We start from the raw sequence: 13,843 nt of genomic DNA, 5'->3' as shown, positions 1-13,843 counted from the left end.
CCCGAGAAGTCTGCTCATATTTCATCAAAGAATAGGGAAATGAAATACTATTGTAAAAAAAAGATTTTGCCGAAGCTTCGTCTCAAATGACATTTGAGTCTCATGTTGTATGCTTTTACGGTATGTGATATTTCCCTAATGTAAAATCAATCAAATTAAAAAATAATATTACCTTTACAACAGTCAGCGGCAGATTATAGTCACTTCCACCTGTCAGTCGAAACCCCCAAGGAGTATGGTCGAACTTCGTAAATTTTAGATCGACCGCCATTTTGTGAACCAAATTTATAATCTTTTTTTTCTAACACTAATGTTTTATTCACTTTTAATATTTAAATCATTCAAATTAGCAGCTGCCTGGATAAATATAGGGGCGGCGTTCCACCCCCAACAGTAATTAATTATTCATCGTGATTTATTAAGTTTTGAGATGTTTTACAATAACCAGTAGCTCATCACAAATAACTATCGACGTGCTAATAAGCGACGTAATAACATATTCTTACCATGGTGGTTTATTGTATACGCGATCACAATAGAACATCCATGAACACCTAATATTAAATGTAAAAATATTTACGTTTCGCGACGTATAATCCTGCTGCGCAATCACGTATTTGAATTTCACCGGTTAAATATGGAAAATATTCCAAAACTTCTACTTTTATTTATTCATTTATTATTTATCACGCTATTCAATGCATTTAGCCGGCGGTAGGAAAGCCAAATGTCACGAAAAGCAGTCGCCATAGTAATTGTAATATAATTTTCACTTTTTTTTGTATTAGATACTCCTTACTATTTTGCAAATGCAATACATTGTATTATTTTTTATAGTAAACGCCGATTTTTCGCCAGTGAACTGTTTTTATTTACGAGGAAAACAAAAAAACCGACACGAGCGTTGACTTAGAGATTACACACGCGTTGACTTATGACTGCGATAACTTGGGCATGTTCATTATTTAGATTTATTTCAACAGAGAGGGAAAAAGTTTTCGAGAAGAAATTTGGAAGTCTAGGCATTTACAGGGCTTATGACCTGTCATTGGCTGGTTTAAGTGGCCACTTTTTCATTGTTATCGCTCAAATGCTTAGCATGTTTTTATGCACGTCGATGGTTATTTGTGATTAAGCTACAGACAGCGGAGTTGCCAAGAAAATTAGTGCTAAGTTGGGGAGCTTTCGATAAGCTAGAATATATTTTTGAAAATAAACCAGTCGTAAAATTAGGAGTTCACAATGCAGTCCTGGTCCCGACCCCGATGAATGGAGGCGAAGTATGGACTTGGAAAAACAGCGATGAAAGTAGATTGAATGCTGTTGAAATGCGATCTCTCTGGCGAATGTGTGTATGAATGGTGAGTGCCGGGAACAGGGTGAACGGTGCCTTAAAATCTACCTTGGTAAACAAATGTTTGTCGCAGGAGGCAAAAAAAAGTCTAAAGGGGGTCTAGTGCCAACCTTGAAGTATGGAATTGTATAAATAACTAGCGAACCTGACAGGCGTTTTCCTGCCCGAACGTTGGCTTGCCTGCTATTATCTTGGAAAAATAGTTTTCATTTAGGTACTTGTCTGTGATTTAATTCCACAACTAAAGATTGTCAATATTAAACAAATATCGAATCGAAAAAATAGTCATTATAAGGAATTAAAGGAAAGAATCTGATTGAGATCCAAAAAAAACAAATGCTGTTTGTAAACATTCAAAAACAAACTTTTTTACACAAAAAACAACTTTTTTTTTTCACCCACGTGATAAAGGTTTCAGCTCTTTTACTTCACAAAAGTCAACAGATGGAAGAGTTGAGGAAATGTGGATTTTCAAACATGGGCAGAATGGTGAATGTTACTCAGTGTGTAAAGTGGCCACTTAATCCAGCCAATGACAGGTCATAAGCCTTGTAAATGCCTAGACTTCCATATTCCCTTCTCAAAAATATTTTCCGTCTCTGTTGAAATAAATTTAAATATGATTAACTCCCTAGGGAGGAAATCCAGCCAGTCTGCAAGCATTTGGACATACTGAAACATTTTTAAATAATTATGTTTGTTTATATGTCAAGCATTGTATTAAAAAAAATAATGAACACGCCAGATACTAATGATTTTTCGTGTGTCAATATAAATCACTCCTTAGACGTTACTACAAAGTTATGTCGTCACTTTTTCTGACAACTGTCGTTCTAATCAAGCTGTATTTTAAGAATTACGGGAATTTAGTTCCCGCAAAAAACACGTCTTGGGAATTTGGTTCGGGATAAAAGTTACTAGTAATTCACTGAATTTTAATTTCGACATATAATAATAAAATAGACATTTGCTTCCCACGGAAAATTAGTGACGTTTGAATTTAATTAGGAATTTGATGACACAAGAATTGGAAACTGGGTAGCAAAAGGGCTAACCCTAGATGAACTGAGAAGAGGCAAAGAAGAAGAGGAAAATTATGAAATTATTTCACGCAGTAAATTACTGAAAATTCACAGAATACTCCTATTTAATTGGGTAAATCAGAAACTTCCTCCCGTCCAAAATCACTGTTATTCACAGAATGTCTAAAATAATTTACCATATTGTGAATATGGTTCACGTAAAAAGTTATTTACAATTCTAGAAAAGTTTGAATTTTATAGCGTGAATTAGAAATATTGTTCCGACGGTAAAAAATCACTAAATAATGAATTTGGCTCACGCCAAATGTTACTGAAAATTGGCCAAACGTTTCAATTTAAATTAGTAAATTAATAATTTTGCTCTCGGCGAAAATTATCGCCATATCCGAATTGATTTTTGAAATAAGAAATATTGGTCTAGTGGAAAATAAATGAAAATGAATAAAATAATGTGTTAATTTAAACGGGTAAATTAGGAAGTAAGTTACCGCTGAAAATTAGGGTTTTTCACAGAATGTCGGAATTGTTTGAGTAAATTAGAAATACGATAAACGCGGATAATCAATGAAAACTCACATAATGTTTGAATTTATTTAATAAGGTAAATTTAAAAAAAAATCCCGCTGAAGATTATGGTTTTTCACAGAATGTTTAAATCAATTTACTAAATATGAAATATTAGCCTCGCGGAAAATTAATGAAAATTCAAATAATGTTTAAATTTAATTAGGTTAATTAAAAATTTAATTCCGGTTGAAAAATTATGGTTTTTCACAGAATGTTTAAATTACTTTCCTTAATATGAAATATTGATCTCGCGGAAAATTTATGAAAATTCAAGTTATGTTTTATTTAATTAGATTAGTTAAAAATTTAATTCCGGTTGAAAATTTATGGTTTTTCACAGAATGTTTTAATTAATTTACTTAATATGAAATATTAGCCTCGCGGAAAATTAATGAAAATTCAAATAATATTTTAATTTAATTAGGTTCATTAAAAATTTAATTCCGGTTGAAAAATTATGGTTTTTCACAGAATGTTTAAATTAATTTACTAAATATGAAATATTAGCCTCGCGGAAATTTAATGAAAATTCAAATAATGTTTGAATTTAATTAGGCTAATTAAAAATTTAATTCCGGTTGAAAAATTATGGTTTTTCACAGAATGTTTAAATCAATTTACTAAATATGAAATATTAGCCTCGCGGAAAATTAATGAAAATTCAAATAATGTTTGAATTTAATTAGGTTAATTAAAAATTTAATTCCGGTTGAAAAATTATGGTTTTTCACAGAATGTTTAAATTACTTTCCTTAATATGAAATATTGATCTCGCGGAAAATTAATGAAAATTCAAGTTATGTTTTCATTGAATTAGATTAGTTAAAAATTTAATTGCTGCTGAAAAATTTTGCTTTTTCACAGAATGTTTTAATTAATTTACTAAATATAAAATATTACCCTCGCGGAAAATTTATGAAAATTCAAATATTGTTTGAATTTAATTTAGTAAATTAGAAATTTAGATCCCGCTGAAATTATGGTTTTTATCAGAATGTTTAAATTAATTTACTAATCATAAAATATTAGCCTTAAATAATGTGTTAATTTAATCGGGTAAATTAGACATTTAGTTACCGCTGAAAATTAGGGGTTTTCACAGAATGTCGGAATTAATTGACTAAATTAGAAATACCATAAACGCGGAAAATCAATAAAAATTCCAACAATGTTTGAATTAAATTGGATAAATTAGAAATTAAGTTACCGCTTAAAAGTAGGGTTTTACACGGAATGTCTGAATTAATTGACTAAATTAGAAATATGGTAAACGCAGAAAATTAATGCAAACTCACATAATGTTTGAGTTTAATTAGGTACATTAAAAATTTAGTTCCCGCTGAAAATTATGATTTTCACAGAATGTCCAAATTCATTTAATAAATTAGAAATATTGATCACGCGAAAAATGAATGAAAATGTTTACAATGTTCGAATTTCATTGGGTAAATTAGAAATTTTGTCCCAGCTAATAAATACGGTTTTTGACATAATATTTTAATTAATTTACTTAATTTGAAATATGATTTTTAAAAATTCATTGAAGTTTATTTGTGTAAGTAAATACGAAATTTTGATTTCGACAAAATGTTTTAAATTTATTGGGTAAATTAGAAATTATACTCCAGCAGATAATAAACTACAGCGCCCTTGAGGGGATTTTCACAAAAACGGCGCTATATAAATTATCAAAATAAAAATAAATAAATAAATCTAAACTATTATAGTTGTTCACAGATTATATGAAATAATTGAATAAATGTGAATTTGGTTTTCGCGTAAAAATACCGAAATTCACAAAATGTTTTAATTGAATTACAAATTTCGCTCCGCTGAAAATAAGAGTTATTCACAGAATGAATGTCTGCATTAAATTACGCAAATTAGGAAACAGAAATCCCTAAAATTATTGTTTTGCACAGAATATTTCAATTTAATTGAATAAATTAGAATTTTTTCCACTGGGGAAATTACTGAAAATTCACAGAATGATGAATTAAAAAGGAATTTAAAATTATTTAGCTGTGCTTTCGCGCGAAAGTTTGTGTTTTTCAAATGACCGTCGGTCGCGTAAGGTTGCATTCATTCAAATTAGGAAATTGGAACGTTTTTTAAAATAGAACACACTTTTAAACTGATTCTAATAAAAGATCTCTGAGTTACGCTTGCCGCGGTTAGTTCTTGACTGAATAATTTTTTGGCTTGCAAATGAAGATTGACATTTAAGATATAGATTCATGACAATAGTTCAACCCGTTTATAAGTATGCGTTATGTGCGCGTATCGTCGTCATCATTCCGCTGCCCGCACCCAATGGTGCATAGGGCACAGCGCTGATACAGCAATAGGGAAATATCACACACTACGAACACCGATAAAATGATTAATTGTACTTTTAAAATCAATAACGACCATCTCTTTGGAAAATTCTCGATGCGTATGGCATTCTTCCCAAGATTATTGCTGTTTTGAAAGCGCTTCACATAGACAGCAATTGTCGTGTGAGAATCGGTGGCTCTTTGACTGATTGGTTCGGGGTCTCCACTGGAGTGAGGCAAGGCTGCGTCCTTGCACCGTTCTTATTCAATATACTGATGGATCAATGCCACATGATAAAGTTGTGCGACGGTATGCAGATGATGCAGTTCTTTTTGAAAAGCCTGTTGGGGATTTTCAGGAAATTTTTGACACACTGCAGGAAAACTCAACTCGTCTGGGTCTTAATATTAATACAAAAAAGACTCAGATTATGTGCAACAAATCCTGTCCTGATCCTGATCAGCCTCTCTGTAATAATGGACGGAGGATTCAGAAAGTTGACAGCTTTAAATACTTGGGAGTTCACATAACTGAGGATGGAAGCATGCACAGAGAAACTTTTAACATTATGCGTGTTGTCTGGAACTCTAGTCTATACTCACTTCAACTCCTGTATAATGCCAGTACTCCTATATGGGTGCGAATTTTGGCACCTTACCAAAGCTCAAAACACCAAACTTCTGAGTTTTGAGAGTAAGTGCTTGAGAAGAATATTAGGTATAAGGTGGTTCGATTTTATAACTAACATTGAAGTCCGATAACTCCTATAACGAGCGTCTTGAGGATGCGGCGGTGGACCTGGCTCGGACACGTGCTGCGCATGCCTCGGGAGAACCTAAACCCAAGTTGCCTCTTCTTTAAACCAGCGGGCTCACGCCGTCCTGGAAGGCCGTCAATGACGATCTTAAGACTTTATTCGGTGGAATCAAGGGGCGCTGGATTGACGTGGAAGAGGCAAAAATGCTGGCTGGTGACAGGGTCTCCTGGAGACAACTGGTGATGTCCACATGCTCCACTTAGGAGCGGACGTGGAAAAGAAAAATAAGAATTGTACTTTCAAAATCAATATGGATATTGTACAGAAATGTTCTCATATATAACTTTAAAAAATAAATTATTAAAAAAATATGCCACTGGAGAAACGCGACATTAATCATGGAGACGTCAAAATTCATGACGATGTTCTATAAAAATTTACAACTGATTTTTTTTTAAATACGTCGCTACAAAAACGCGACATGTTTGGCCTTGACAGTTGTGACGTCAAGGTTCGTGATAATGTTCTTAACAAATTTCAATGGTCAGGAACAAATAAATATGAAACGTGACGTATTAGGGGCGTGGCCAATGGAATGACCGTTTTTGCGGGAATTCAAAATTACAAAATAGTTACACAGTGTGTAAAGTGGCCACTTAAACCAGCCATTGACAGGTCATAAGCCCTGTAGATGCCTAGACTTCCATGTTGCCTTCTCTTGAATGTTATTCATCTCTGTTGTAATATGTTAATTATGTAACTTAGTAGACATTATAATAATAAATATGTACATCTTCCTTCCCCTCTTTATCCTTTCTTCAAGCATCCTTGTCCTAATCCCGCCCAATTTACAATAACTTACTGTTCTTAAAAAATATATTAAAAACTCTTTGATTATTAAAAAATATTAACGAGTACATGAATATAACATATTTATATGTATAAACTTACATGTATTTATTTGATATGTAATATATTTTCTTTACTAACTTTGTATACTATGTGGAAATCTGTTATTAGTTCTGAGTTTATACACTATATCTGTTTGTTTACTATAAATATGTATGTAGAACTGTTAATTCCCAAAATAATAAAAAAATAATGAAATAACTCACTATTAGAAAATGGAAATCAAGTTGGGGTAGAGTGGGGTTTGAACCTCGGATTTCTGATCCGTGAGTCCGCAACATTCGCCACGGGGCCACAACCCGATTAATCAAATAAGATAAAATATTTTTTTAAGTTAATCTTAGTGCATTTACACTCAAAATCATTTTGTGTTCTAACTGAACTTTTAAAGAGGTCATTTTATAAAAACACGATGCCAGAAAAACGCGACCAAAGCCTTGGTTGTCGTGACGTCAAGATTCATGATAATGTTTCAAACAAATTTCAATGGCCAGGAACAAATTAACATGAATCGTGACGTATTAGGGGCGTAGCTAATGGAATGACCGTTTTCGCAGTAATTTAAAATTACAAATTAATTTATTTTTTTATGCTACTAATATTTCAACAGTATTTTGAGTTATTCCAAATTTTTGCTGACAAGGACTGGATTCAACTTCCTGGGGAGCTGTTTATATTAACATATCACATCAGAGATGAAGAACATTCTTTCATCTGTTGATGTTTGTGAATTTAAAGAGCTGAAACCTTTATATTTATGCGGGTGAGATTCATCTAATTGAATTATTTCACCTACATTAGTATGTAGGCGTTGCCTAGTGGCAACGCCTGAAAATGTTGCCACTTAAACCAGCCATTGACAGGTCATAAGCCCTGTAGATGGCTAGACTTCTATATTACCTTATCTTAAATGTTCTTCATCTCTGTTGTAATATGTTAATATAAACAGCTCCCCAGGGAATTGAATCCAGTCCTTGTCTACAAAAATTTGGACAAACTCAAAATATTGTTGATAAATCCACCCTGTCCATGGAGAAGTATAGAAATTGAAAGAATAACATTTTCAGGCGTTGCCTAGTATGTAGGTGAAATAATTCAATAAGACGAATCTCACCCGCATAAATAAAGGTTTCAGCTCTTTAACTTCACAAACATCAATAGATGAAAGAATTAAAGGAATATATGCGTTCAAATATGGGCAGAATGGTAAATGTTACACAGTGTGTAAAGTGGCCACTTAAACCAGCCATTGACAGGTCATAATCCCTATAGAGGCCTAGACTTCTATATTACCTTCTCTAAAATGTTCTTCACCTCTGTGTAGATATGTTCATATTAACAGCTCCCTCCCCAGGGAGTTGAATCCAGTCCTTATCTACAAAAAATTGGACAAACTCAAAATATCGTTGAATTATTAGTAGCATAAAAAAATTAATTAATTGGTAATTTTCAATTACAGTGAAACGATTATTCCATTAGCTACGACCTTAATAAGCCACGATTCATGTTTATTTGTTCCTGGCCATTGAAATTTGTTTGGAGTATTATCACGAATCTTGACGTCACAACAACCAAGGCTTTGGTCGCGTTTTTCTGGCATCGTGTTTTTATAAAGTGTCCTTTTTAAAAGTTCAGTTAGAACGCAAAATGATTTCGAGTTCTAAGACTTTCATCTCTCTCTTGGACAGGCGAACATTTCTGAATCGTCCATTTGGCCCGACTGTTAAAAAAGCCTTTCTCTACGTCATCTTAAGCAGAATTCCCCTATAATGTTTTTTTATCACGCGCTTCAAGTTTAGATGTTCTATTTATCGTGAAGGTATCGACTGTCGATACTAAACTTGCCAATATATCGACTGCAAATATCTTGGTTATCGGCCAAATAGGTGACCTCACGTACTGAGCTCTTTCCAAACAGCTTTGTCGGGTCATACCTACAACAAGAAGAACTATGGCCGCCACAGACTACAACGTTAGTCTACTTTCTTCGTCTTCTAACACATCCGCTGGACATCAACGGACGCCTGCAGTGCCCCAGTTATTATGAACGCTATCTTCATCTGTATATATCGAAACGGTATACTTAACTTCTGTACTATCTGTATCTACCTCGGAACGTTTAACTGCTTGTCATCTCGACGTCATTTGACTAAAAACGACCCAATGAATGCTCGCAAAAATTAGTCTGCGTTCCTCATTTATATTTTAAACAAGCGGAACCGACAGACGTTGTCCTGCCCGAACGTTAGCTTGCCTGCTATTAGCTGGTTGAACAAACATTTTTTTCGTAATTAATTACACACTTTATTTAATTTGTACTTTTTTAAGCTATTTATATATTCGTAATTAGGTTTTTTTTTTGTTGATTGATTTGGTGTTTATTTTGTAGCACTCTATATTTAAGTTATAATTAGAAATCAAACACTGATTTGAGTCTACTGAACACTTTATTTTATTTTTACAAATATAAACATATAAAAATAAAAATAAAAACTTCGTGACAATTGTTTCGCCTTATTAGGGCATTTTTAAACGAATGTGAAGATTATTTGGATTGAATGTCCTTATTTAGTTATATAATTCAAGGTACTTAAGTAGAAAATAAAAATAATCTTATGAACTGTAGCATGTACATTGATCATAATTGAGGGAAAAACCAATGGTTAAGGGTGAGGCTAAGTGTTTAAAAGGTAATGGGGAATTTAGGTATTTATATTTTAATTTCGGGGAAAATATAACAAAGTGAGTATGTTGAGGAAATGTGGATGTTCAAACATAGGCAGAATGGTGAATGTTACACAGTGTGCAAAGTGGTCCCATCTTAAAAATGTTCTCCCTCTCTGTTGCAATGAATTTCATCGTCGTCGTCTTTTTGTGGCTAGGGGTGCATAGGGCACTGCATTGGTACACCGATCGCAGCGTATCTAGATCTTTTTTTATTTATTACAAGAATGCAAGATGATCAGTCTTACGTCAGGTGTCAGTCCGGATCTGTTTTAACTCTTAAAAGACTGTGGTAAATAACCCCTTTGCGCGCGGTGATGTAACGTCCTATTACCACTAGTAAAAGACTGAATATTCTCAAGTTCAGACTTGTGAAAAAAAAAGAAACGCGGAGCCATACTGTGTAATAATTTATTTTCCACAACTTATGCGAATAAACATATAATTTAGCCCTATTATCGCAAAATAAATTTAAAGTCATGAATACGCCGCTCATATTACGCGCGTGCATCCCCCATCACTGTCATCAACTGACTGAAGACTGAATCTGTTTTACCCAACGCCCGTTATAGAACAGCGTCTCTGTCTTCCTTGTTCTTCGTGCTCTCTCTTATATTTATTTATTTTTTGACACTTTATATACATAAACAATGTATATACATATAAGGGCGGGCATATTGCCTTAAGGCAATTTCTTCCTACCTACCCAAACCGTTCAGTTTGAGAAAATTATAAATACATGGACATATTGCATCTTACAATTTTATACAAAAATTAAAAACAAAGATTTACAAAAATAAATATATATATATATAAATAATACTATACTATGAAGAGAGGAGAGGGGATGGGAAGGAAAGAAGAAGGATAAAGGAACAATTTAAATATTTAGATAGTGACATTTCAATCTTGACTAAAATGCGTCTCTAACATTAATGGGTAGATTATTCCACAATCGAGCGGCTACTACTGTGAAAGAGGAGGCAAGAAAATTAGAGCAATGACAGGGTATTAAAAGGGTTCTCTCGTTACTAAAACGAAGAGATAGTCCGTGATGTGAAAGATGTTGGATGAGCTCTTTCAGATAAACAGGCGAAGTGGGATTATTTAAAATACTGTGAAGAAGTGATAGAATGTGAATGTTTCTTCTTTGCCTGATACTGAGCCAGTGTAGTTGCGTGCGGTACTCGGTTATGTGGTCAAATTTGCGAAGATCAAAGATATAACGAATACAAATATTCTGCAATCGTTCTAACTTATCAAGCAATTCAGAGTTAGCATTTGGATAACATACATCCGCCTAGTCAAGGAGTGGAAGAAGTAAGCTCTGGACCAATGTTTGCTTAACATTAATTGGCAAGAAATTCTGTAATCTTTTAAGTGAGTGCAAACCGCTATAAAGTTTACGACTAACTTTGTTAACCACTACAACTTCGTTGTACAGATGTGTTGCTGAATTAGAGGACATTCTTCGAGTAGCAATGATAAATATTTTTTGTACTAACATCCAGCATAGTTATACAAATTTTACTTTCCAAATCCGGTGTGAAAATGTATATTTGAAGATTACAAAAAATACGAATTCATCATTTAAAAAAATAAGAAAGATATATCAAGTCTTGTATCCTATGTCGACTAGTGTGACATCACAGCCACACAAGAGTCAGTTCTTGTGGGCTCTTTTCAGATCCGCACATTGCAAAAACGTTTTTTTTTTATCTAAAAAATTCCAGAATAATAAATTTATCGTTTACCTAATGGACGGTAAATTTATTTATTTTTACAAAAAAATATTTGCTGGGCGTTTTTTATTATTTTTATTTATTTATTTAGTCCAAGGACTATAAAATTCATTCAAAATTCCCCGTTTTTGATCATGTCAACCATGTCGGGAATCGGACCCGAGATGCGCTGACCACTACACCACGCGACCGACATCGCAACAAATGTAGATCTTTATAAATCTCTAGGGAGGAAATCCAGCATGTCTGCAAACATTTAAACATACTCAAAACATTGTTGAAGTATGCATTGTGCTTAGATGAAATAATACTGTGAATCAAAATGGAGGACTTTGGTATATCCCGTCCATTCAGTTCTTGGAAAAACAATATGAATCATAAAAACACTGCGCGTGTTGTCAGACGGCATCTTATTACATTATATACACAATCTTTGTTATTCAAATTTGCGCCTGCGGCAAATTTACTGAATAATTTAACATGTTTTTTTACATTAATTACAGCCTCGCCAAGGATACATTTTGCAGACATTATAAAAAAAACGTCCATTATTTATATTTTTTAAAGTCAAAAGTACCTACGCAGATGTAGGTGTTTTGTGATATAAAAATTTAAGGCTTTTTGTAAAAATAGCTCAATATTTTATTGACGATGTAAATTGAATTAGGTATGGGAAATATTTATTTTTACTTATTTGCATGTATTGAAATCACTCCTTGTTATTTGAATACAATTCTAGTTGATTCTAAAGTAACCTGCAATAGAAAAAATATATTTCGCCGCTTTAGTTCGTTTTTGTCTAAGAGACCATTTTTAACTAAATTGGGTTAAATGTACGGACGTACTTAGAAAGCCTTTATTTATAAAATTCCAATGAAAAAAAATATTTTTAAATTTTTTAAGGTGTTTTTTAACGAAATTGGTTTTAAGTTGTTGTAATTATTTATGCATATTTCGTAAAAAAAACTTTAAAGCTCTATTTCTGCAGATTTGTGTTTTGGTCTGTTGGACAAAAACGAACTAAAGCGGCGATATGTAAACATTTTCGTATGGGATTTTTACTATTAGAAAGAAACTTTTAAAAATTAATCATCAAAATAATCTTTAAGGTAGAAATAATACATTCGATTTTAGTTTAAAAAAATACTTATTTATTTATTTGTTACAAGGTATACCTGCCTTCAACAATATAATATTATTTGACAGTAATGAACAGTGTGAAGTAATAAGATAACGGACGCAGCAAACTCCGGTGACATCTGTCATCAAGCGGAGGCAATATGGTTGGCTTGGCCATGTGCTGTGGATGCCTCCTGAGAGCCTTAACCACGCTTGCCTACTTTACAAGACATCAGGTTCTTGACGTCCTGGACGTCTACTGCTGACTGTTCGTTGGCAGTTCATATCAGAACTACGGGACGCAAACCTGACTTGGGAGGATGCACAGGAGCTGGCAGCTGACAGAGATGCTTGGAGGAATTTTTTTGGACACCATATGCTCCAACCAGGGAGCGGACATGGAATAATAAGAATAGATAATGAACAGTGCGTACAAATATAATACGAAAAATAAAAATACACCAAAGTATTGTAAAAATCAACATAAAACAGTTAAGTAACATGTTACATGCCAGGGAATTTGGCTCTTCGGGCTAGATGTAATCGCCTCCTCCTAAGATCCTCAGTTGATTGAGATCGCGGGACCTTGAAATATCCCTCGCAATTTATTTTTTGCTGTCCAGGGCTATCTAAAAAATGTATTAAAAATGGATCTGTCACAAAAAATTATGCTTACAAAACCAGATAAAATTTACAGTATTATCTGAAAATGAATTTTGGAGTTACATTAAATGTTACATTTTTGGAAATTGAAGAATATTGTCTTAAAAAATAATGTTAATATTAATTAAACATGGTGATAATAGTACATTTCTTTTTTAAAAAGGTAGATAAATATTTCATGTAATTATAATTAATTACTTATTTATAACATAAAAAAAATAAAAACCCACAAATTAATCACTCTCTAGGGGGTAGAGAAGATTCATAATTGCACCCCTGAGAGCCTTAACCACTCTTGCCTACTTTACAAGGCATCAGGATCTCGACGTCTTGGACGTATGCTGCCCACTATTTGTTGGCAGTTTATGTCAGAGCTACGAGACGCTACCTTGCCTTGGGAGGACGCATAGGAGCATGTAGCTGACAGTATTATCTCGTGACTCTTTGTGGACACCATATGCTCCAACTGAGGAACGGACGTGGAATGACGATGATGAAGATAAAAATAATTAATAAATATTACTAAAGCCATGAAAACCAAATGGAACTGATTAAATAAAAATTCTCACATTTATTTATTTGCTGCGTTTGTACGAATGAGGTATACATTTTATGTAATTAATATCACCTGACGTACGTGCTAGGT

The 13,843-nt window shown here is 33.2% G+C and overlaps 1 protein-coding gene across 1 annotated transcript in view; it reads right to left on the bottom strand.

The window, feature by feature from the left end:
• The window catches only part of LOC148274486 (uncharacterized), an 83,647-nt gene that overhangs the window by 61,984 nt on the left and 7,820 nt on the right, over positions 1-13,843 (bottom strand). The window lies entirely within an intron of this gene.

This window comes from Micrasema longulum, unplaced genomic scaffold, assembly GCF_059751315.1.
Source record: "Micrasema longulum isolate JH-2025_06_02 unplaced genomic scaffold, ASM5975131v1 h1tg001641l, whole genome shotgun sequence".
Taxonomy (NCBI): domain Eukaryota; kingdom Metazoa; phylum Arthropoda; class Insecta; order Trichoptera; family Brachycentridae; genus Micrasema; species Micrasema longulum.
The sequence above is the reverse complement of the archived record's forward strand: the minus strand, read 5'-3'. Positions and strand labels throughout refer to the sequence as shown.